The following is a 27,261-nucleotide window of genomic DNA, read 5'->3' on the forward strand; positions in this document are numbered from 1 at the left end:
GAGATTTGCAGGCCAACAGTAAAGAGCAAGGGGATTAATTGGTCACTTCATCATAGAGCCAGTATGAGCATAATGGGCCGAATGACCTGCTTCTGGACTCAATGATTCTCAATCTTGACTGGAGTGTAGGGAAAGTATGAATTTGATACACAGAATTTAGGAGGCAAGGCTTGTGGCAAGACGCTTCATTATGTGGAAATGGGCATTGACAATGTGAGGGTTTACATTTCTGTTCAATCCAGAATGGACTTGGAATAACCTGAGTCTTATCCTGCTGACTCCCCCTGACCGGGAAAGGCATATCAGAACAAAGAACGTTCAGAAATCCTCAGCACTATCCCCTGCTTCCCCAGATCAAGATAATAATTGCCACTGACCCGTGATAAAGGAGACCTGATTAAACTAATGGCTGGGAGAGAGCATTCCAAATATCCGCTAAACTCTCCAATAATGATGGCCTGGACATCTTGAAGTTCAGAGATGTGGAGGAAGTTTTCAGCCCGTATTCACTGTCAGGAAGAACAGCGGAAAATACAGAGAGAATCGGGAAATGCAATTCCCGCCGGTAAGATGGTGTTTCTCAAGTTTCCCTGCCCCTTGCCGGTGGCGTAATGAAATTCAGGCCCAGAAGGCAGTGCCAGCCTGGCTGTGCCAAGGCAGACCCCCTGGAGAGGTGGCATTGCCCATTTTGTGTGCTGGTGGAGGGGATTTGCAGGTACAGGGGGTTGTCTGTGTGGAATTTGCACATAATCCCTGTGTCTGCATGGGTTTCCTCCGGGTGCTCCAGTTTCCTCCCACACTCCAAAGATTTGCAGGTTAGGTGGATTGGCCATGCTAAATTGTCCCTTAGTGTCCCAAGGTGTGTAGGTTTGATAGATTGGCCATGGTAAATGTGTGGTTATGGGCAAGGTGGGGGAGAGGGCCTGGGTAAAACACTCTGACAGAGAGTCGGTGCAAACTCAATGGGCACTCCTTCTGCACTGTAGGGATTCTGTAGGGATTCTATAGCTTGACGCTGGGTTGGGGATACAACATGATCCTGCCCAGTTGCAGATTTGACTCCGATGTGTTTGCAGGTGAACAGCTTTCAGGAAAACCATTAAAATATGCAAATATGTAATTTGCTTTAAATTTATTCCTTTATTCCTGTATTCTGACTTTAACAGCCAGTGCATGTGTTTCTGGAGCTCTCTGTATTACACCAGAGGTCATCATGGCGAGGGCACAGTAGGAAGTGATTATTTAACAATATCAGTGCTTTGTGCTGTCTGGCTCAGTTCTGAGAGTCTGAAATTACTGTTTTGAAGGTCATTTCTAACCTTTTGGAAGTACTTGCACTTACCTTGGAGTATACTCAGCTTGTCTGAACTTTCTTATTGTCAGCCTTCACTGCAGCATGACAGCAACCTCTCCTGTGCATTTTCCCTCTTCCTCAGCCTCAGTGGCTGGCTCCTGGGAAAAACAGGGTACCTCTGAAGGTCTGTTTATGGACATCTGTGAGGAACCTACCAATGACAGAGCAGAGATACAGCAGGATCCACTTGACTGTAAGGGCACGGGTGTTCATTCAGGTCACTGATGCGAATTCCAGTTGATTTCTGGTGGGCAGTACAGCTTTTGAGCATGTTCGGGAAGTGAACATCATTGCGTTTGACAATGTGGAGGAGAACAATGGGATAGCAGTGAGGGATGCTGAAGCTGCTCTTTATTAGCAATGACGGGTGACTTTGAGGGCTTTGTGCTTTGAGCATTCTGGACTTCACAAGGGCCAGGGCACATTATCTGTGTTAAAGAGGAAGCATTTTAATGTCTGGCAGGCAAGTGTTTGATGTTGTCACACTCAGATGGTCCATATCCATATTAAGGTGAAGATAAATGCAGTCCAGGATCCCAAACCAAGAGTGCCAGATGTCACTGTGATTTGAAGAATGTACCACAGACAACTGACTCATCTCCAAATGGATTCACAGCTGCAGAACATCTTGTCCCAAGTGTGAATTATCCGATTCATCATCGATGTTACACAGTGTGTTGTTCCATTGTTTGATTTGGATCTCCTTGTGAGCACATAGCTATGAGCCCACTGAGGATTGTGCAAAAGCTCCTGCCTCATGTAGGGTGCGATTGCGACTGGGATGCTGGAGAAACTCAAAAAGAAGCAGCACCTTCTGATGACTCATGCTGGGATTCCCCCTCTAGTTAACACCTCATCTCAGAAAGGACACATACTCCCGAGGATTCCCCATCCTTCAAAGGATCAGGACAATGTGAGACTGATTTGTAATTATTCACTCTCATATTGAAGTGTATGGGAGAAATGAGAGGAATAGCAACACTGGTGTTCATGTTGGCCCATGATGGAGGGGCATTTGCCCAAGAGAGTACTCACTACAACTTACCATCCTCCTGCTGAACTCTGGTGGCAATGAGGGCTCACCCGCATGCCTGCCTCTTTTATCCTGTACAATGCCATCTTCCCCACAGCCTCAGTTCTTCGAACTCATAACCCTCATTCCCTTCAAAGTCCTGCTCATCGAAGAAGGCATGCAGCTTCTCCATCTTGCTATCTGGCAGCTATTCCCCCCCCATTGCAACACCAGGTTGTGTAGCACACAGCAAGCCACGATGATCCATAAGACCCTCTGGGGACTGTACTGGAGTGATCTGTCCAGACATCGGAATCGCATCTTTAAGATGCCCGTGGTGTGTTCCAACAGCATGAGTCTCGCTTCTCCCATCTGAATCTTGAGGCTGCCGTACGAGTGCCATCAGCCAGGTACCCGTTGACACTGAGGATCCAGCCCTGCAGCCTGTGTAGTCCCTCGAAGATGTGTGGAATCTATGATCTACTCAGGATGTATGAGCCATGGATGTATCAGGCAGAGACCTAAATGATAAGAACCATAGAATCTGTACAGTGCAGAAAGAGACCATTCAGCCCATCGAGTCCGCACCAACTTTCTAAAAGAGCATCTTACCCAGAGCCATCGGGGACACCCATTTACACTCATCTGCAGGTAAGCTATGTGAGTTCTGTACATTGTTAAGACTCAGGCCAGAAACTCCAAGGTGTTGTACGAAGTTAGCCTGGACCCTAAGTTTTTACATTTGGCATTAGGGTGAGCCTAAGGTGTTTCACTCCAGGTATGATTCAAGTGACTCACTAGGGAGCTTTTATCAAACAAAGTTTATTTAAGAACACAGTTAAAATAAAGCAAGAAGAATTAGCATAAATTTTGCCAATTACAAGATTCAAACATGACATATTATCATCATAACAGCTAGCTATCTCTGGTGTTCCAGGTTAAACACCATATCACAGACATTCACCCTTCTTCAGATTTGGCACAAAAACAAGTATGCTGAGGTGATGCTGGATCTTCAGCTTTTTAACACCTGCAGTGAATTGGTCCTTTGAATTTGGGATCAATTCCCCATTCTTGGAACTTTCAGAAAGCCTCTGGGGAGAGAGAGAGAGAGAGAGACATAAACACTATCTTCTTCCATCAGCTCCTGGCAGCAACTCAGAAATGAAACTAAAAATTTGGAATGCTCTGTTAAAAAAAAGCTGTCTCCGGGCATATCACCTGACCTGTCAATAAACCTCAACCAAGCTGCACTCAGCATCCCAAGGGATACTTAAAGCCACAGGACCCTGCATTAGTTCAGGTTAAAATCAGCATAATGTCCATTATATTGTCTCAGTAACAATTAGAGAAGACCAGCTACTGACAACACCTTGCCGACAAAATCCTACAGAGAAACATGATTAAAATAGATTTCTTAAAGACTTCGCATGATGTCTCTGAGCCTCATCCTCTGCACCAGGAAGGGGCTGTACTGAGTTTTGCTCCTCCTTTTGGCGGGCCAAGAGTCTTTATCACAATCTTCTCCTTCTTCTCCCCTGCTTGTATGCGATAAATCAACCCCACTCCTCCATGCATGTACCTGCCCTCCAATCCAGCCACACAGCCCTCGCCAACAGAGTTTGTCCTCATTTCAAGCCCATGTGGCTTTCTAGCAGGCTGGTTAACACAGGTAATACAGACACTGCAAGATTACATTTTCAGGCCATTACTCTGTGGGTTACTGTGAATATTAGTATTTTTCCATCTATACTTCACAAAGAGAAAATTGTGTATTTTTCTGAGGTAAGCAACTTGTTGAAAATTTGAAAGTAGGAAATGTGATTCCATTATTTAGGAAAAGTAAGGAAATGACAGACCGTTCTATTATGATTAAGTTGTTGGAATCTACAGGAGGGCAGAGGGCAGAGTGACTGAACATTTAGAGGGAGGGATGTTACCTTTTGGGTCTTTGGGGTCTCCCTTATCTCTCTGGTGGGTGGGAAAGCCAGTGGGGGCGGAGAATCCAAATGGCTTTTACTCCAATGGGATTTCCCATTGACATTTATTCTACCCCCTGTCAATGAAATAATGGGGTTCCCACCATGAAAGGTCAAGAAGCCCATTGTCATACATTTAGACATCATTCGTGGGTTTCCCCGCTCTATTACTCCCCAACATAAAGATCCACTACCGCTAGCCAGTGTGACTGCACATTGGTGGGGTTTACAACAGGTCTGGACTAACGAGGATCTGGAAAACGGCCATCACCAGGGGTACACACAGGGAAGTAAAGCCCCCTGCGGCAGTGTTCTCTTTTTGTTCTTTCAAAGTTTTTGAAAATTAGGCAGGAAGAGTTGACAAGTTGGCTCATGTAATTGAGAATATGAATAATGGGTATGTACTTGAAATGGGAAACAAGTGACTGGTGGTGTCCCATAGGATCAAGGTTGAGGTCTCATCTATTCAACATGTTTATTAACGACTATGATAACACAATAGAGAGCTATATGTCCCACTTTTCTGATAATTCAGAGATCGATGGTGTTATAAACAGTGCAGATGGAAACATAAAATTACAGAGACATTCTGATAGATTAAATGAGGGCAGACAGATTTGAATGGAGGTAAGTAAGGGTAGAATATAAAAGTTCAGAAGTTTTGCTACAACAATTCAAAACCATGTTTAGATCGCATCTGATATTCTATGTAGTCCTGAGCAGCACATCTTAGGAAGGATACGGCACGGTGGCACAGTGGTTAGCACTGTTGCCTCACAGCACCAGGGACCTGGGTTCAATTCCAGTCTTGGGTCACTGTTTGTGTGGAGTTTGCACATTTTCCCCGTGTCTGTGTGGATTTCCTCCGGGTGCCCCGATTTCCTCCCACAGTTCAAAGATGTGCGGGTTAGGTTGATTGGCTATGCTAAATTGACCCTAGTGTCAGGGGATCAGCAGAGTAAAATATGTGGGGTTACGGGAATAGGGCCTGGATGGGATTGTGGTCAGTGCAGACTCGATGGGCTGAATGGCCTCCTGCTGCACTGTAGGGATTCTAAAATTCTATGATATATTTGTCTTCGAAAGAAACATAGAAAATGGAATCAGGAGTGGGCCAGTCGGCCCTACGGGCCTGCTCCGTCATTCATCTGTGTGAAGAAATCTCTCCTCACCTCAGTGCTAAAAGGTTTACCCCCTATCCTCAAGCTATGACCCTTTATTCTGGACTCCCTACCATTGGGAATATTCTTTCAGAACCTACCCTGCCTAATCCTGTCAGAGCACAACATAGATCCACCAGAATGCTACCCAGGGCTCAAAGCATTAGAATATGAGGAAAGATTACATCAACCACATTCCAATTCCCTGAAACATAGTAAATGAAGGGATAATTCGGCTGAGGTTTTAAGGAATTTCTAGGGTAAATAGGGAGGAACTTTTTCCACTGGTGAGGGAGTCTAAGACAAGGGGACATAACGAAAAAATCAGAGATAGGCCTTTTGGAAGAGAACCTCGGAAACACGTCCTCGTGCAATGGTTGGTCAAAGTGTGGGATTCTCCCCCACAAAATTCCAAGAGTGTCAACCCAAGTAATCACTTAAAACCTGAGATTTTTGCTAGCCCAAGGATATGGAACCCAAGGCAGATGGAAGGAGTTAGGAATCAGATCAGCCATGAGGAACCAGCTCAAAGGGCTGATGGTCTGCTGCTGTTTCCTGTGTTCTTGCTTGTTTTGTGGCGTCCACGGTGACTGTTGTGTTGAAGAGACCATCTCCTTAGGTGCAGATTTATGTGCTCTGAATTCTAATGCAAATTTCTACATTGAAGGGAATGATGCTAAGCAACGAAATATCAACTTCAGAGTGCTGGAGGCATGAGTTTTTACATATCATTTTGTATGCATGCCGCATTGCTGCTATGGGAACCCCTTGCTGCAAGTTATGTTTAAAATTTTATCACTACATTCAACGTGACTCTGAATGGGTAAAATGCACAGAACAGCACAGCCATATTAAAAGCCGGATTTTCATTGGGTTAGCACAGAGGCAGGCGACCAAAACAAAATGGCACTGACATTATGCGTCACGATGTCCCACCTCCATTTCCATCCCTGCTGATTTCCAGGAGGGCAAATGGGGAGCTGGGAGAGGGCAGGAGTGTAAAGATTCCCGCACAGTTAATGGGAGTCATTGAGGCAAGTAAACAGCTCTTTAAGAGTTCTTCTCCTCAGGCATCGACAGTTTGCAGATGCAGAGAGCAATTGGGAGCTTAGTAAAGCTGAATGACTGCAGGCTGTCAGGAACAGGGTTGGCAGAGCTGAAAACATTTACTGGATTGATAAAGTTTGGATGAAAATCTGTTCAACAGCAATAAAGATTTAAGAATTCTACCGTTTCCCTACCCTGCCCTGGCCAATTTGAAGGTGTAAATTCTTGCCTTTTTAAAACCATTCACAGATAACAGCCACACCAGTGACTGCTGAATCGAGCCAGGACATTGTCCTCATCCCCAGTGTCCCACCTCCATTCATGAGCCCCAGCCCTGAATTGGCAGCCATTTTCAACCCCTCATTAACTAATCCCTCATCGCCACCAAAGCCAAGAGCTTTGCCTGTTTCTCGTGGGTGCGATGTGAGGCTCAGTGCCCAGAAACCAATCCACCTTCTGGATCCCACCTCCTCAACCAAACCCAGCCTGAGAGCCGAGCCCTCAAAGCTGTACAGGCAAGCAGCCTCAAGGCTGGACATCAATCAGGAATGTCGGGAGCAGGGAGACAACAGGCCACGTATAAGAAAGATTCCCTTTCATTCATAAGTCCCTTTTTAAGGAGGCGCTCACAGCAGGAAGCCAACTGTGCACAGCAAACAACAACTAGAAGGAACCTTGGTCTCAACCAAGGCATCTTTTACTGAGGTGCTTTCGACTATAAGAATTAGGTTCGAGATTCTTATGAACATTCATACATATGAGAGGGGTATAGTTCTGTGCATATGTACTCAGCATGGATGTCCATTGATCCTGCTTAACTCACCTGCTGAGGAAACATTTGCCATAAATATTTCCTGATCCTCAAGGCTAATCGAGTGAGCTTTCAGATCCACCTTCATTCTCCCAATCTTCTTTCAGCAAACATAAAACCTGTTCCCACTTCCATTCTCTGACAACAGAGTCACCATTGTACTCTGTATATATTTAATCTGCTCAGGTTATATCTTTCCTTGTTAAATGGGGTTGACAACTCTCTAGGATTACAATAGGTGAATCACAGAACAGAATCCCTACAGTGCAGAAGGAGGCCATTCGACCCATTGAGTCTGCACCCACCACAATCCCAGCCAGGCCCTATCCCCATAACCCCATGCATTAACCCTAACTAGTCCCCCTGACACTAAGGGACAATTTAGCATGGCCAATCCCCCTAACCAGCACATCTTTGGTGTATGGGAGGAAACCCAGGCATACTCAGGGAGAAAGTGCAGGCTCCACAGTGACAGTGACTCAAGCCAGGAATCGAACCTGGGTCCCTGGCGCTGTGAGGCAGCAGTGCTGATTACTGTGCCACCGTGCTGCCCTTACCCTTGAGTCTGCTACAAAATAATGGGGGAGAAAAATTATAGGAGCATTAAAATTGCTGCTTGTTTTCAGTTTCTTTTAATATTTTTGTTTATCAGTTGCAACCATATTGGCACTGAGAGTAAAGGGTGTCCAACTGAGCAGAGTGATTGGAGATGGGAAGTGATTTGATGAAAGCTTCAGGCAGAGCTGGCAAACCTACTTTAATGATGAATGGTGTATGTCATGACAGCCACAAAGGCAATGAGGGATCATCAATAGATCTACTCAGCGGAGTATGAGCTGCCTTATTGAGTGGGAGGAGGCTTGCCCAATGGGAGGCGGCTAGCGGCGGTATTTAAGCCTGAAGATTTACCCAGGCTGGTGCTGTAGGTCCCGAGGTGAAGACTATCTGACTGTAAGCCGCAGGAGCGGTCTTTTCCTTTGCTGCACAATAAAGGGTGTTGATGACGGGAAACTGACGTGTGACTGAATTACTACATTGGCGATGAGAAGAAAAAAATGATTTCTTTCCTCCATCTTTCGCTCCAGGCAATCTCTGAACATCAAGGATTTCTTCGGTAAGAAAAAGCCATTATGCCAAGACTGGGCCCAATATAGTGAGCACATGTGTTACTTCTTCCGTGCTAACAACATTGAAGGAGACGATAAGTAAAAAGTGATATTGTTAACAGCATGCGGGACATATTGAAGACACGGTTCTGGGGTTGAGACCACATTCTCGGGGATATGTTGAGGAGTCTGTCCTGGGGCTGAGGCCTCACTGTCGGGGACATGTTGGAGAGACTGTCCTGGCTGGCATGGTCAGGTATGAGGACCTCCTGTTCCCATCCCTCAGAAAGAGGACCTCTTACCTTTAATAGATAGTTTGTAAGTGAATCTCCGGGAGGGAGGGAGGGCAAGACTTGCTGAAGCATAGAACAGGAGATTTGGTTCTTTAGGATGCCATTGAGAACCAGAACAAAACAACACCCCTGCCCCACGGTGAGTTAATGTTTGTGTAGTTGCCTTTTCAATATAGCACCAGGACCTTTGACCTCCAGGAGGTAATGGTGGAGTAGACAAATCCCTGCCCACTCCACCATGAAATTCGAAAAGCTCCTTGCTGATCAATTAATAATGAGCTGAAAAGCAGAAAATCATGCAAATGACTCCAACTTGCCGCCCAGTGGGAATCACTCCAACGTTTGCACCCATCACAACACTTAGGGTGGGATTTTACAACCTCGTTCATCCCAAAACTATACAATCCCACCTGAAGTCAATGGATCTTTTCATGTTCCGCCCCTCGCCTGCTCCGATTTCTGTGGAAGGCAGGGCAGTAGAATTCCGGCCTTAGTCTCCAGGATGGAAAATTCCACACTGGACCTGATGGGCCCGGTTTCACCATCAAATTGCGCCGTTTTCGGGCGCCAAAACTTGGTAAAGTCGGGCATGAGGCGAGTAGCGCGATCCACGCCCACCTCTGTGCTGGTTCCCCTTTTACCAAGGGCCAAAAATGGCCGCCATCAGGACCACACCTGAAACGGGTGTGCGTGCATTTAAATTGACTTAATGGGCTGCACGCCCAGACTTACTGGCACTTCCCCCTTTACCACCGCATTTGCTCATCTAGATTCGGCGCGAAACAGACATGGTCCGCAAAGGTCTGATTCAGCTTCTGAGGAGGTAAGTTCCGAGCTTCCGGTGGCTCTCTGTGTCAGATCATTGGAGGGGGGGAGGTTGGTCCAATGGCCTCACTCAGATCGGTGGGGGTTGCGGGGAGGAGGTGGGTCAGATGGCTCCACTCAGATCAGTGGGAGGGGCAGGAGGAGGTGGGTCAGAAGACTCCACTCAGATCAGTGGGGTGGGGGGGGGGGGGAGGTGTGGTGGGGGTGGGAGATGGGCCAGATGGCTCCATTCAGATTGGTTGTGGGTGGGGAGGGAGGTGGGTCAGATGGTTCCAATCAGATCAGTGGGCGGAGGGCAAGGGGCTCTGCTGCCAGTCTGCCTCTGCTCAGTGAGGGAGAAGGGGGGGGTCTGCTGCCATTCTGTGTATGATTGGTGGGGAAGAAGGGGGGGTCCGCTGCCAATCTGCGTGTAATTGGTGGGAAGGAAGGGAGGCAGGGGGCCGCGATCCGTCTGGGTGGCGGGGGGGGGGATAAGGGGATCATTAATGTTGTGGGGGTGGGGCAATGTCTGTGAGGGCCGGGGGAGGCATTATCCAGCCCAGGGGTGATGTGGCAGGGGAGTGTTTTTCTATCTTTTTTTACTGTGCAGGTGCAGTTGGTGGCACCAGTCAGAGCTGCAGCGTTTCAGGGCATGGTAACCCCCGCCCACAGGCCTCTGCAGCGCGATTCAGAATCGCTGATATTTTTTCAGGCAGAGTGCGTATGGGGGCGCCTGAGAACGGGTCTAAAAGTCGGATCTGAAACACTCCCAGTTTCAAGTCCGCCCAGCACTTAGAATGAAAATGGTAAAATAAGGCCCAATGTGTCTGCCTCCTGGATATAAACTGGAGAAGACCATTTTAGTACTGAACTTTCATTCTATCTGCCCACATAACAACTTAACTGGGTTATCAGCAGATGAGAATAGGAGAAAAATTGATTCAAATTAGCAGCAAATTAGAATTTGGAAAACTATGGAAAGCACCAGTATAAAGATAGAAAATAAAGGCAAGTGTGCGTTTTACAAACTGTTAAAACCTATAATTCAAACCTCAGTAACATGGGGGCGATTGAAACAATCTGCTATTCTTAACATCCAATTCAAATAGTTTCCTTCTACTTAATTTAAGCCTCTCAGAGGTTTAAAAACCTACATTATGTCCTCAATTTTCTTACCTTCAGTGAAAACAATTTTATTTTTGTGAATCTGTTCCTTAAATCTTGAGCTTTTCTCTGAACATTGTCCAATGTATCAATGACCTTTTGTGATTAGGGTCCAACAGTGCTCCAAAGTGGGTCTCAGGATTTTCTTTATAGAGTATCTAGAAGATGGGTTACACTGACAAGGCCCCATTTATTGCTCACCCCTGTTGCCCTGAGAAATAGTGATGATGGGTATCCTTAACTACTGTTGTTTTTTAAATGCTAACCATGCACCCATAATGGTGATAGGTAGAGAATTTCAGGATGATGATGTGCCAGAGGTGAAGAAGGGTGGGGGCCGGGGGCGGAGTGGGTGGTGGCGGGGGTGGGGGGGGAGGGGATGCGTGGGGGGTGAATCTACTAAAGTCAAGGCAACTTGGAGAGGAGTTTCAAAGTGATGTACTCCCATGAATTCATGACTTTTGTCATGCTTAATGGTATGGAACTCAGGACTGGGAGGCAATTTCAAAGTAAGCTTGATAAATCATTGCATTGTATTCTCTAGATAGCAAACTGGAGGTGGCAAGAGTGGCCACTGAGTCCAGTGGCAAAGAAAGTGGATTGCTTTGTTCTGATCTATGGAAAGTTGGAGTACCTCACATGTTACTTGAACTAAATACATCCCAGTAGAGTTCCCACAAACCTCACCAAACCTGCTTAAAATCAGTCCCCTTTCAATCACTCACTAACTATCTTCCATGATATTTGTAATGTGGAGATGCCGGCATTGGACTGGGGTGGGCACAGTAAGAAGTCTCACAACACCAGGTTAAAGTCCAACAGGTTTATTTGGAACCACGAGCTTTCGGAGCACTGCTCACCTGAGGAAGGAGCAGCGCTCCAAAAACTCGTGATTCCAAATGAAACTGTTGGACTTTAACCTGGTGTTGTGAGACTTCTTATGATGTTTATAGTTTGATTTGTGGTTTTAATTTGAATTTGCTATTCTGTGCAGTTTGTTCTTTTTTCTATTTATTTGTGGGACACGGGCGTCGCTGGCTGGCCAGCATTTATTACCCTTCCCTAGTTGCCCGAGGGCAGTTGAGAGTCAACCACATTGCTGTGGCTCTGGAGTCGCATGTAGGCCAGACTAGGTAAGGATGGCAGATTTCCTTCCCTAAAGGACATTCGTGAAATAGATGGGTTTTTCCGACCATCAACAATGGTTTCACGATCATTGTTAGAATTTAAATTGTGACTTTTTATTGATGAACCATTAAGCCAGTCATCCAAGACACCCCCATGGAATTGTGGGGTTGGGGGGGAACCCCCTGAGGTCAGCCCCTTCTCTCCAGCTTGGCCCGCACCTTCCCCAGTTGAGAGGCTCAAGTCCTCCATACAATGCAGAGGGATTTTAAACAGGCCATTTACCACCTTGCTGCCCCTCAGAGGCCATGGCGCCAAGGTGTCGCTTTTCAAGAGCAACACCAAATCACGCCCACATGACTTCTGCCTGGGGTGGGGGGTGTACAGCTCTGAATGGGTTGTGATCGGCTAATGATATTGAAATTAGGGGATTCATATAATTATCAGGTTTGTGCCTGTTCTGGCCTTTGGTAATCCTGTGTTGTAGCTTCACTGGGTTGACACCTCATTTTTAGGTATGCCTGGTACTGCTGCTGCCATGCTCTCTGCACTCTCCAATGAACCAGGATAATTCCCTGGCTTGGTGGTAATGGTAGAGTGGGGGATATGCCACGCCATGTGGTTGGGTACAATTCTGCTGCTGCTGATGGTCCACAGCACTCGTGGATGCCCAGTCTTGAGTTGCTAAATAGGTTCAAAATCTATCCCATTCATCACGGTGATAGTGCCACACAACACATTGAAGGATATCCTCAGTGTGAAGACGGGGCTTCACCTTCACAAAGACTGTATGGTGGTCACCCCGACCAATAAGGCGGCATGGTGGCATAGTGGTTAGCACTGCTCCCTCACCCATTTCGGCCTCGAGTGACTGTGTGGAGATTGCACAATCTCCCCATGTTTGCATGGGTTTCCTCAAGGTACTCCAGTTTCCTCCCATTGTCCAAATGGCCATGTTGAATTACCCCTAGTGTCAAGGGGGATTAGGAGGATAAATATATGGGGTTATGGAGATAAGACCTGGGTGGGATTGTTGTCGATGCAGGCACGATGGGCCAAATTTCCTCCTTCTGCACTGTAAGGATTCTATGATTCTATGATATCGTCATGGACAGATGCACCTGCGGCAGGCAGATTGGTGAGGATGAGGTTAAGCATCTTTTCCCTCATTTTGGTTCCTTCATCACCTGCCGCAGTCCCAGTCTAGCAGCTATGTCTTTTAGGACATGGCCAGCTCAGTCTGTGGTTGTACTACTGAGCCATGCTTGCTGATGGACACTGGAATCCCCACCCAGAGTATGTTCTGCATCCTTGCCACCCTCAGTGCTTCCTCCAAGCAGCATTCAAGATGGAGGAGTACTAATTCATCAGAATTCAAAGAAGGATGTGGAAATGCTGGAAAGAGTGCAGAGGAGATTTACCAGGATGCTGCCTGGTTTGGAGGGTAGGTCTTATGAGGAAAGGTTGAGGGAGCTCGGGCTGTTCTCTCTGGAGCGGAGGAGGTTGAGGGGAGACTTAATAGAGGTTTATAAAATGATGAAGGGGATAGATCGAGTGAATGTTCAAAGACTATTTCCTCGGGTGGATGGAGCTATTACAAGGGGGCATAACTATAGGGTTCGTGGTGGGAGGTATAGGAAGGATATCAGAGGTAGGTTCTTTACGCAGAGAGTGGTTGGGGTGTGGAATGGACTGCCTGCTGTGATAGTGGAGTCGGATACTTTAGGAACATTTATGCGGTTATTGGATAGGCACATGGAGCACACCAGGATGATAGGGAGTGGGATAGCTTGATCTTGGTTTCAGACACAACATCTTGGGCCGAAGGGCCTGTTCTGTGCTGTACTGTTCTATGTTCTATCAGCTAAGGGGAGACAATAGGTGGCAATTAGCAGGTTTCTTTGCCCATGTTTGACCTGATGCCATGAGATGTCAAGGGGTTCCAAGTTGATGCTGAGAATTTCCAGGCAACTCCCTCCTGACTGTATACCACTGTGTCATTATTTCTGTGGGTCAGTCCTGCTTTCTGGGACAGGGGACACCCACGGATGGTGATGGTGTTGTCTCAGACTATGATGACAATGTCAGGATGTAGCTTGACTAATCTTTGGGAACAGCTATCCGGATATTTGCACATTCCCCCTAGATGCTAGTTATGAAGACATTGCAGAGTTGACTGGGCTGGGTTTGCTGTTGTCATTTCCATTGCCTCAGTCAATGCTGGGTGGTCTGTCCAGATTCATTCTTTTTTGACTTTCTCATGGTTTGCTACAATTGTGTATGGCCAGCTGGGCCATATCAGAGGGAAGTTGAGAGTCACCCACATTACCATGGCCCTGGAGTCACAGGTAGGTCAGGCCAAGTAAGGATTGGAGATCTCCTTCCGTGGAGCAGGTTTCATTCCCTAAAAGGGCATTAGTGAACTAGATGAGTTTTTAATAACAGTCATGTCGTGGCCATCATTAGGCTTTAAATTCAAGATTTTTATTCGATTGAAATTTCACCATCTGTTGGATGAATGGAGGGATGGGGAGGGGACAGTGGGGAGTGGGGGTCAATCCTTGGTTGAGAGATTATCAATCTAACATGGTGACAGATTTCTGAGATACTCACAGCTGACTAGACGGGAGTCTGAACCCTGCTGTTTATAACTGAGCTAGCTTTTTGTTCCATACTGAATATCTACAAATGCTTGTCTGTCCCTAATTAAGGTATTGTAAGATTTTAAGCGTGATCTGTGATTTAAATAAAATTGCTATAATTCAGAGAGTTTTTCTGTCATGAATAACAATGACCAGTTTTTGATTGAAGCCTCTTGAATTAATTGCTTCACATAAAGTAGGCCACTATACTTTCCAAGTACTGCAAAACTTCAGAGTGCTGCGTATTCCCAATGGTTTTGAAATAATGCACTCAGATCGTGGCATGCGTGTGTTGAAGGCATTTGTATGAAATTCCTCCTGATGCTACTTAACACAGATGCTAACCCATTAATGTTAAAAGGATGGAAGCATGCCTAATGAATGTATCTGGGAACTGGCAGTCTCGTGGTAACGTCATTGGTCTGGTAATCCAGATGTTCTGGGAATATGCAGCCAAATCCCACCATGGCAGCTGGCACAAATCTAAATTTGATGAACAAACCTGGAATATAAAGCGAGTCTCAGGTAACCATGAAACTGTCATTGATTGTTGTAAAAGCCTATCTTGTTCTTTAGAGAAGGAAATTGTTATCATGACCCTGCTCTGGCAAACATGTGATTTTGGGTCCAAATTGTTGACTCTTAAGTCCAAAGATGTGCGGGTTAGGTTGATTGGCCATGTTAAAATTGCCCCTTAGTGTCCTGGGATGCATAGATTAGAGAGGTTAGTGGGTAAAATATGTCGGGATATGGGGGTAGGGCCTGGGTGGGATTGTGGTCGGTGCAGACTCAATGGGCTGAATGGCCTCTTTCTGTACTGTATAGTTTCTATGATTTCTATGATTAACTTCTCTCTGAAATGATCTAGCCAGCCATGGGCAACAAATACTGGCCTTGCCAGCGACACCCTCACTCTTTAAAGAATTAAAAAAAATTCCCCTGTGTAATAATCAAACCATGTTGGAATTATTGTAATATGTCTTTAAGGGAAATCTGCATGGCATCACGAGAAGGTAAATGTGTCACGTGATCCAGTTTTAGTTTCACTTTTGCTTTGAGCAGAGACACCCACACACAGCTCTGCTGGAAGTCTGTTCCTGATCGCTTCTTGTGAGTTGGAATAAGCCAGAAATTACTGGTGTCTGCTTTATTTAACACCTGCCTTAGGAGATAGGCTGGAAGAAAGACTGCTAAAGTTTAAAAGTTTATTTATTAGTCACAAAAAGGCTTACATTAACACTGCAATGAAGTTACTGTGAAAATCCCCTAGACGCCACACTTTGACACCTGTTCGAGTACACTGAGGGAGAATTTAGCAAGGCCAATGTACCTAACCAGCCGTCTTTCAGACTGTGGGAGGAAACCCATGCAGACACGGAGAGAATGTGCAGAAACCACATGGACTGTGACCCAAGGCCGGAACCGAACCCAGGCGCTGTGAGGCAGCACTGCTAACCACTGTGTCACTGTGCTGTCTGCGGTGCTGCTGCCTAATTCAAGGCTTGCTGCTGTTGCAGGGCCTTGCAGTCTGCCAGGCCTGAGGATGGGAGGGGAGCGAGGAGATGTCTAGAAAAAGGCTTTATTTCAACCATCAGGGGTGGGTGTCTGGACTTTTTGTGGGGATTGAAGAACTCTGTATTTTGAAGGGGGTGGAAGGGAAGATAATTTAAAAGACTTGAGAGAAACACAGAAAGCTAGCACAGAGGCGCAGCAGGTAATCAGGAAGGCTAATGGAATACTGGCCTTTATTTCAAGGGGTGGACTATAAGTAGGGAAGTCTTGCTGCAACTGGGCAAGGTACTGGTGAGACCACATTTGGAGTCTATAAGCAGTTTTAGTCCCCTTATTCAAGGAAAGATATTATTTCATTGGAGTCAGTTTTAGAAGGTTCACTAGGATGATCCCCGGTTTGGAGGGATTTTCTTATGAGGAAAGGTTGAACAGGTTGGGACTTTACTCACTGGAATTTACAAGAATGAGAGGTGTTCTTATTGAAAAATATAGCATTCTTAAGGGGCTAAGAGGGTAAATGCTGAGAGGATGTTTCCCCTCATGGGAGAGTCCAGGACCAGCGGGCATAGTCTCTGAATAAAGGGGCGCCAATTTAAGACTGAGATGAGGAGAAATTTCTTCTCTGAGGGCTGTGAATCCTTGGAACTCCTTGGCACAGAGAACTGTGGGGGCAGAGTCATTGCATATCTTTAAGATTGAGGTAGATAGATTTTTGATCAGTAAGGGAATCAAGGGTTACGGGGAAAGGGCACGAAAGTGGATGTGAAGAATCAGCCATGATCCTGTTGAATGGTTGAACATGCTCGAGGGGCCAAATGGCCTAGTCCTGTTCCTATTTCTTATGGGAGTGGGGCAAGACTCCAAGCCGCAACTTCCTAGTGACCTGACACTTTTGGAGGAGACCAGAGAGGGCCCCTTTGCTGATGATCTTGGAGGTGGGATTGTGACAGAGGTTGTGGGATAAATTTGAATACAGTTCCTCAAAGGGATACTGCATCAAAGTCAACAGAATGTCAAAGGAGACATTCCAGTGGCAGTGAACATAGATGGTAGAGGTAAGGGACATAGGCCGGAGATGACCTCCTGGAAGAGAATGGGGTTTTGGTAGCGTGCACTGGAGAAGACCTAGAGCCGTTGTCAGGTGAGGTGGTAGATGCCCTGGTGCCTCCCACTGATTCTCCCCTCATCCCTGCTCCGGAGATCCAGGACTTTTTGTTGAGCAATTGTTGTCGCCGAGACAGCGTCCAGTCAGCTCTGGACCGGTGGTGTTCATTTCCAATTCGATTCTGGTCTGCCCACGCAACCCCTTTAATCACATTTTGTTTTGACATTTTAAGTCTCCTTTGACAGTCTGTTGACTTTGATGCTGTATCCCTTTGAGGAACTATATTCTAATTTATCCTGCAATTTGTTCATTTAGTCTATTTGGTTAAACAAAATAAGCACTGCTCTGGCAGCTCTGCCTCACTCCCTTTTTAGTTTTCTGACAAATCTGTTACTTTCTTTCTGGTTGCACTTCATCCCCACTCTCCTGATCTTCGGGCACCCGGTGGAGAGGGTGAGGAGGGAGAAAGAAGGACCTCCTTTACTTTGAAATCACTTTGATAAGGGGGAAATCACTTTGATAGGGTTGTACTGTAAGCCCCCAAATAGTCGGCGGGAAATTGAGGAGCAAATATGTAAGGAGATTACAGATAGCTCCAAGAAAAATAGGGTGGTAATAGTAGGGGATTTTAACTTTCCCAACATTAACTGGGACAGTCGTAGTATTAGAGAGTTGGATGGAGAGAAATTTGTTGAGTGTGTTCAGGAGGAATTTCTCATTCAGTATGTGGATGGCCCAACTAGAGAGGGGGCAAAACTTGACCTCCTCTTGGGGAATAAGGAAGGGCTGGTGACAGAAGTGTTAGTGAGGGATCACTTTGGGACCAGCGACCATAATTCCATTAGTTTTAAAATAGTTATGGAGAATGATAGGTCCGGCCCAAAAGTTAAAATTCTAAATTGGGGCAAGGCAGGAACTTTCAAAAGTTAATTGGGGGAGTCTGTGGGAAGGCAAAGGGACGTCTGGTAAGTGGGAGGCTTTCAAAAGTTTGTTAACCAGGGTTCAGGGTAAACACATTCCTCTTAGAGTGAAAAGCAAGTCTGGCAGAAGTAGGGAACCCTGGATGACTCGGGATATTGAGGCCTTGGTCAAGAAGATGAAGGAGGCACATGACATGCAGAGGCAGCTGGGATCAAGTGAATCCCTTGAAGAGTATAGGGGGTGTAGGAGTAGAGTTAAGAGAGAAATCAGGAGGGCAAAATGAGAACACGAGATTGTTTTGGCAGATAAGGCAAAGGAGAATCCAACGAGCTTCTATTAATACATAAAGGGCAAAAGAGTAACGAGGGAGAGAATAGGGCCTCTTAAGGGTCAACAAGGTCATCTATGTGCGGATCCACAAGAGATGGATGAGATCCTAAATGAATATTTCTCATCAGTATTTACTGTTGAGAAAAGCATGGATGTTAGGGAACTTGGGGAAATAAATAGGGATGTCTTGAGGAGTGTACATATTACAGAGAAAGAGGTGCTGGAAGTTTAAAGCACATCAAGGTAGATAAACCCCCGGGACCCGATGAAGTGAATCCCAGGACATTGTGGGAGGCTAGGGACGAAATTGCGGGTCCCCAGCAGAGATATTTGAATCATCGATAGTCACGGGTGAGATGCCTGAAGATTAGAGAGTGGCAAATGTTGTGCCTTTGTTTAAAAAGGGCTGCAGGGAAAAGCCTGGGAACTACAGGCCAGTTAGCCTCACATCTGTGATGGGTAAGTTGTTGGGAGGTATTTTGAGAGACAGGATCTACAGGCATTTAGAGATGCAAGTACTGATTAGGGACAGTCAGCATGGCTTTGTGAGTGGAAAATCATGTCTCACAAATTTGATTTGAATTTTTTGAAGGGGTAACCAAGAAGATAGATGAGGGCAGTGCAGTTGATGTTGTCTATATGGACTTCAGCAAGGCCTTTGACAAGGTACCGCATAGTAGGTTGTTGCGTAAAGTTAAATCTCACGGGATCCAGGGTGAGGTATCTAAATGGATACAAAATTGGCTTCTTGACAGAAGCCAGACGGTGGTTGTAGAGGGTTGTTTTTCAAACTCAAGGCCTGTGACCAACGGTGTGCCTCAGGGATCAGTGCTGGGTCCACTATTATTTGTCATTTATATTAATGATTTGGATGAGAATATAGGAGGCATGGTTAGTAAGTTTGCAGATGACACCAAGATTGGTGGCGTAGTGGATAGTGAAGAAAGTTATCTCCGATTGCAATGGGATGTTGATCAATTGGGCCAGTGGGCTGACGAATGGCAGATGGAGTTTAAATTTAGATAAATGCGAGGTGATATATTTTCGTAGATTGAACCAGGGCAGGACTTACTCAGTTAATGGTAGGGCATTGGGGAGAGTTACAGAACAAAGAGATCTAGGGGTACATGTTCATAGCTCCTTTAAAGTAGAGTCACAGGTGGACAGATTGGTGAAGAAGGCATTCAACATGCTTGGTTTCATTGGTCAGAACATTGAATGCAGGAGTTGGGACGTCTTGTTGAAGTTGTACAAGACATTGGTAAGGCCACACGTGGAGTACTGTGTGCAGTTCTGGTCACCCTATTATAGAAAGGATATTATTAAATAGAAAGAGTGCAGAAAAGATTTACTAGGATGCTACCGGGACTTGATGGTTTAAGTTATAAGGAGAGGCTGGATAGACTGGGACTTTTTTCTCTGGAGCGTAGAAGGCTGAGGGGTGATCTTATAGAGGTCTATAAAATAATGAGGGGCATAGATCAGCTAGATAGTCAATATCTTTTCCCAAAGGTAGGGGAGTCTAAAACTAGAGGGCATAGGTTTAAGGTGAGAGGGGAGAGATACAAAAGTTCCAGAGGGGCAATTTTTTCACAGAGGGTGGTGAGTATCTGGAACAAGCTGCCAGAGATAGTAGTAGAGATGGGTACAATTTTGTCCTTTAAAAAGTATTTAGATAATTACATGGGTACGATGGGTATAGAGGGATATGGGCCAAATGCGGGCAATTGGGATTAGCTTAGGGCTTTAAAAAAAAAGGGTGGCATGGACAAGTTGGGCAGAAGAGCCTGTTCCCATGCTGTAAACCTCTATGACTCTGTGACTCCTCATGGGCCTGCTCCTGAACCTGGCCAAACTGGCTATTAAAGGTCCAGTTAGTCAGTGGTCAAGGGTATCATCCATCCGGACTGTCTGCCCTTTGTACTGTCGCTATGTTCACTGCCAGGCCTCCCTGGAAAGGGAGCATGTGTCCAGTGGTACCATTGGGTCCTTCTGTACCCAGTGGGCACTATGGGGACTGGGGTGTTTTAGAACCATAGAACCATAGAAAATTACAGCTCAGAAACAGGCCTTTTGGCCCTTCCTGTCTGTGCCGAACCATTTTATGCCTAGTCCCACTGACCTGCACTTGGACCATATCCCTCCACACCCCTCTCATCCATTTTATTGACCTCTTCAATCACATTGTTTTTCGTGTTTTAGGTTTCCTTTGCATTTCTGTTTACTTTGATGCGGTATCCCTTTAAGGGGCTGTCTTTTAATTTATTTGTTGATTTGTTTATTTGTTTGTTGATTTAATTTATTTGGTTAATCCAAAAGAAGCACAACCCTGAAGCCTTCTAGCTTTCTACCTATTTATAGCTGTTCTCGTGTGAGTGTTAATAAATGAACCCACAATGTGTTCACCAAATCCATTGTGAGCAATGCTGCCTTGCGTCTTGTACAGTAAATAAACCCAAAGTATTTAATCTTTATCATAACATGACAGGATTTTGCTTTGATTCCTTTTTACACATTACCACCGAATGCCATTCACTGGTTTCAGATAGTGGCTGTTGATGGTTGTTGTAGATTATGGTTTTAAAATTTAATAATCTCCAGTTTTTAATGAAATGTATTGATTAAAAAATGCACTCATAAAATTCTGACAATGTAGAAGGAGGCCATTCGGCCCATCAAGTCTGCACTACTTGATTTGATTTATTATTGTCACATGTATTAGTACACAGTGAAAAGTATTGTTTCTTGCACGTTATACAGACAAAACATACCGTTCATAGACGAGAAAACGAGAGAATGTAGTGTTACTAGCTCCCTGACAGAGCATTTACCCAGGCTGTATCCCCCTAACCTCACTAACCCCCTAACCTACACATCATTGGACTGTGGAAGGAAACTGGAGCACCCGGAGGAAACCCACGCAGACACGGGGAGAACATGCAATATCCACACAGACAGTCACCCAAGGCTGGAATCAAACACAGGTCCCTCGGAATCAAATCCAGGTTCCTGACGCTGTTAGACAGCAGTGCTAACCACCGTGCCACCATGACATCCCTCTCAATAAAGAATTATCTTAGGCTGATGAAATGAATGTTTCCGTTGGTTCTAACAACATACGTGCATATCCCCATATCGTCCTGTGAGTACATGGCCACCCCAGGAGCACTTCATAGTTACTATTTCCTATCTAGTGTATGTTTTCCTCATAAAGTGAACTCATATTCAAATGTACACCAATGGTTAATAAGGTGATTCAGGGCATTTTAGTTTGTCAAAGGTGTGATATAAATGGAAGTAGTCATAGCTGTTGTAATAATGATGCCCAACTTCATCCAGATCCTCAACTCAACAAATTTCTGAACCCACACCAACCACTATTATTCTGTGGATGAGCTAGAAAAATGTGCAACTCCACAGAATCAAGGAATGTACGGCACGGAGACAGGCCCTTCAGCCCAAACTGGTCCATGTAGTCCAAAAAGTCCACCCAAGCTAACCCCATTTGCCTGCATTTGGCCCATATCCCTCTAAACCTTTCCTATCCATGTATCAATCCAAATGCCTTTTAAATGTTATCAATGTGTTTGCCTCAACCACTTCCTCCGGCAACTCATTCCACATACGTACCACTCTCTGTAAAAAAAATTGCTCCTCAGATTCCCATTAATTCTACCCCCTCTTAACCTAAATCTATGTCCTCTAGTTCTTGATTCCCCAATCCTGGGAAAAAGACTGAGTGCGTTCACCATATTCATGCCTCTCATAACCTTATACACCTGTATAAGATCACCCCTCAGTCCCCTACGCACCAAAGAAAAAAGTCCTAGCCTGTCCAATCTCTCCCTATATCTCCGTCCCTTGAGTCCTGGCAACAATAACTTAAAAACAACTAGATGACTGAATCCATCCTCTCTGAGTTCCACTAAAAACACTGTCCCCGGCCTCTCGGGAAAGCAGCAATGGCCAAATTCATTACACCAATGTTAGCTCTGCTACACAGGGGAGGAGTAAAAAGTGTGGAAATGAAGTAGTTATAGGGGGAAGTTATAATTGTAAGGGGAAAAGATAGATATTTCTGTGGCTGCAAATGAGACTCCAGGATGGTATGTTGCCTCCATGGTGCTGGGGTCAAGGATTTCTCAGAGCAGCTACAGGACATTCTGGAGGGGAAGGGTGAACAGCCTTGTGGTATGCACTGGTACCAATGACATAGGTAAAAATAAGGGATGAGGTCCTAAAGGATATAGGGAGTTAGAAAGTAAGTTGAAAAGCAGGATCTCAAAGGTAGTGATCTCAGGATTACTACCAGTGCCACATGCTAGTCAGAGTAGAAATGATAGGATATATCAGATAAATATGTGACCGAAGAGATGGTGTGAGGGGGAGAGTTTCAGATTCCTGGGACCGGTTCTGGGAGAGGTGGGACCTGTACAAACTGAATGGGTTACACCTGGGCAAGACCAGGACTGAGGCCCGAGGGGAGAGTATTTGCTCTAGTGGTGGGGAGGGTTTAAACTAAACTGGCAGGGAGATGGGAACCAATGGAAGGAGTCAGAGGTGGGGAAAACAAGGGAAAAAGCAAAAGACAGAAAGGGGAATAAGAAAAGTGATAGGCAGAGAAACCAAGGGCCAGAATCAAACTGTACCACAATGAAAAATAATGGGAATTGGACATGGAATGTTAAGAAGATGAGCCTTAATGCATGAACAAAGAACAAAGAACAATACAGCACAGGAACAGGCCCTTCGGCCCTCCAAGTCCGTGCTGCTCCCTGGTCCAAACTAGACCATTCTTTTGTATCCCTCCATTCCCACTCCGTTCATGTGGCTGTCTAGATAAGTCTTAAACGTTCCCAGTGTGTCCGCCTCCACCACCTTGCCTGGCAGCGCATTCCAGGCCCCCACCACCCTCTGTGTAAAATATGTCCTTCCGATATCTGTGTTAAACCTCCCCCCCTTCACCTTGAACCTATGACCCCTCGTGAACGTCACCACCTGGGGAAAAGCTTCCCACCGTTCACATGAAGCATTCACAGTAAAGTGGATGAATTAATCATACAAATAGATGTAAACAGGTATGGTATAGTTGGAATTGTGGAGACATGGCTGCAGGTTGACCAGGGATGAGAACTGAACATCCAGGGGTATTCAGTATTTATTGAGAGGACAGACTAAAAGGAAAAGGTATTGTTGCATTGTTAGTTAAAGAGGAAATTAACATAATAGTGAGGAAAGATGTAGGCCGCGATTCACCTGAATTGGAACTAAGTGCCCATGCCAGTGGGAAAATTCCCATCGGCACTTGCAGCATCTGTTATTTGGGATTCACCAACCTGAAAGATGCAAATGAGCCCATCCCAGGAACCGCGCTGTTCAGAGATCAGGGTGCCATTTGTGGGGAGGGGAGACTGGCACCCCTCCCCACAAATTGAGATAGTGTTCCCCCCCAGCCGCAACTGACCAGGGGGACACCAACAAACCCTCACCAAAGAGGGCATCCTCTCCCACCACCCATAAATAATCGGTAACCTCCTCCCCTCAAACCACACAGGCATGAAGGTGAATTGACCCCTCCACTCGGACCCCACACTCAGCCCCCCCTTCCTCCTCTGAGCCCCCACTCAGCCCTGCAAGGGTTAATAACCACACAAGTTTAAAAGTCATGCAAGCTGCTAAACTCAGTCAGAGAGAAAACTCTAAGAAAACCATATGTCTTGATTAAAGCAGACCCATATAAGAGTTAAGGACTGTAAGCCTCCTAGTTACAAGCAAGATCTCAGGCACATAGCATACACAAAAGGCCTCCATTGAATTATGCACAGCTGCAGTTTGTTGGTATCTGTTCTAATGAGGGACAATGGGACATGAGAGGACATGAAAGGTTGATATTCCATTGGTTAGAAATATAGCTATTATAATTGTCTCTGGAAGGTAATAGATAAATAGAATGAAATACATGTTTGGTGATATTATAATTAGGTAGATGTGCACAAGTTGTAATTGGACAACTGTACGCTTATGTTATACATTATGTGCCTCCATTGTTCCTAACCACAATATTTATATGGACTCTAAGCCTAATTGACAAAGGGGAAAGGCTGTCCTCGACCTTCCCTGAGAACTGGGAAGGTGACAAGCATTCCACCTAACCCCTTCCTTCCCTTTTCACATACCCCAGCCTCCCACTCCCGAGGGCAGAATTAAATTCCACCTGGTATTTGGGCTGCAAATGTTTGATGTTCCAAAAGTGGAAAAGCTCAGTGAATAGAAAAAATTATCAGATTGAATACATTTAATTTATTCAATAACTAAAGGAAGTCAGAGGATGGCCAGATTTTACAGAAACACTCGTAATATTTCAGAACAGCGAAAGTAAGTGAAAAATCACAGCACAAAAACTCATCATGGTGTGACAACCCAGGACAGGAAAGGTGAGAAATGTGGATTCAGGAATCTTTTTGGATAGTTTGCCAGCACTTCCTTCAACATAATTGCTACCTGATATCAAACATTTCAGCAAGAGCCAACTCGCACTGAAATACTCAGTACAACAACTTTTATTATTACAAAGCAAAGTAGGCCAGCACAGACTCGCACTGGCCCAGCTCCTTGAGTGCAGTGTTTACATTGTGATCCAGCATACAAATAGGAATTTTTAAACTGCAGTTTACAAATGATTGGTTCACACATGTGTAAAGTAATTAACATTTCCTGCAAGCCAGGAGGTTGTTTTCTGTGCTATGAAAAGATGCTTATCAATTATGACTATTGTCTAAGGATTTTCAGACTTATCATGCTGGTATTTTTCTGTGATCTGTCGCAACAATGAAGCACAAGAGGATGCACGCACAGTATCTAATTTTAATGGACATCTCCCTGACTTTGCAGATGCATTACAATCACACCTGGTTTACCAGTAATGTCCGTTAACTTCAGTGCCTCGGGATTTGTACAGCTGTTCCTCATAATCAAACATTTCCAAACTGTAAACTGGGTAATCCAAACCCTCGGCATCCAAACCCTCGGCATCCAAACCCTCGGCATCCAAACCCTCGGCATCCAAACCCTCAATTAATTAACTTCAAATCCTGCCCCACAAATCCAACTCTTCTCTTTAAACCAATCTAATATTAACTAGAGGGACCTTACCCTACTCAACATGTACATTTTCTACCCAATTACTTCAGACTACCTTGTGCATTGACTGAGTATCTAATGAGATGCAAATTGCCCATTTATTTCTTTATGTTTAATCTAATGTAAAGTTTGAATTTTGTCTAGGTTTTCAGATTTAAGAAATAGCTAACTCCACTTGTACCAGCTGTGCACGCTCTCAGATTTCTGCTGTATCTAAACATGCAACCAAACATGCCCATTTTATATACAGGAGAATGTGTCAGTCTTATTTAGTCACCTCATTCACACCTCCCAGACAGGTGGTAGTGGGATTAAACTCCACTGCAGAGATTTGAGCACATAATCTAGACTGACACCCCGGTTGAATACAGAAAGACAGAGCTGGCCAGACATAAATACTCTTATGATTAAAAAGGACAATGAGGAAAGTTGGAAATCAGAAATAAAAACAGAAAACATCCTAAATTCAAAGCAGATTAGCCATCATCGGAAGAAAAATGTATTAGTTATCTAGGATGAATCTTGCATCGACAATAAAATGACCCTGTCTCTGTCTTTCCCTCAACTTAATAAATTACTCTTAGTTGATTCAATGGTGTACATCAAACATTAAGGCCACAAAATACAGCTCCATTGTGCCCATAGTTTCAGCACTATGGGGGCTGTTTTGGTATCAAAATTGAACCCCCATTATGAGCATACACTGATCTGAACCAAGCCAGATGTTATTTTAGTGAGGGCATTAGCATCAGTGTTAGGAGCATGCACTGGAGTTATGCAAGAAGCAGATTGCGATGACAGTCAGCACATTACACTGATTTAGCACCAGCGTTACCATTTTCAACCTTGTAGTTCCAGTTACTGCCCCCTCCTTTAACCTATCACACCTATCATTGCATTCAACAACAGGACTGCCACACATAGCCAGCACTATTTGCCAACTAGTTTGTGTTGCTAATTGATTTTGATTGATTCTCTTTAAGTTTATAGAATTACTATGAGTTCTCTAATGCTCAATAAAGCTGCTGAAGTTGACAAGGAACAGTGTGCCAAGTGTGAAGGCCTTAAGGTCCTGACTTCAAGTGTTCTGGCCTGACCACTTGCTCCTACTCAGTTATCATACTCCTGCACCTGTGAATGGAGGAACTGTCTCCTCCTGTGCATCTCCTGAACAAACCCTCCAGTGCTGTGTCAGAGGGCTTTACAGTGCACTCACTCCATGTTCACCCTATTTGCAGGTCAGATTGGGTGGCATATTTAGTGCTGGACCATATGTTGCTGTTATTTAAGTTAACAGGTAAGATGTGCCCCCAATATTTCACTGAATAGGTGAAGGCCATCCCTGTGCCTGTTTTCAGGTAAAGTCCAATTTTCCCTCATGAGGCTTTTACTCTCAGAATGAGCAGATGCTTTGTGCTACTGAGCAATATCTCACTCTCATAAACTTCAAATAAACAGGACCAGTTCACAATTCATTCATCGTAAATCTGTCCATGTCACACTCCCTACTTGGCCAGGGTGGCCCATTGTAAGGCAGGTTCTGAATCAATAGACAAAGCTGCCATCAACTAATCCTGAACTGTGAGCTGATCAGCACCTAGACACACATTGAATACAGATTTGGATGACTAAAAGAAGGGTTTCAACCTCTGGAATCAAGACAGAGAATGGTGAAAATTTTCAGTAGATTTCGCAGCATCTACAGAGAAACGAACAGAGTTAATTTTCCACTGAGCTCCACTCTCTCCACATTCTC

The sequence above is a fragment of the Mustelus asterias genome, chromosome 15 (assembly GCF_964213995.1).
Source record: "Mustelus asterias chromosome 15, sMusAst1.hap1.1, whole genome shotgun sequence".
Lineage (NCBI taxonomy): Eukaryota > Metazoa > Chordata > Chondrichthyes > Carcharhiniformes > Triakidae > Mustelus > Mustelus asterias.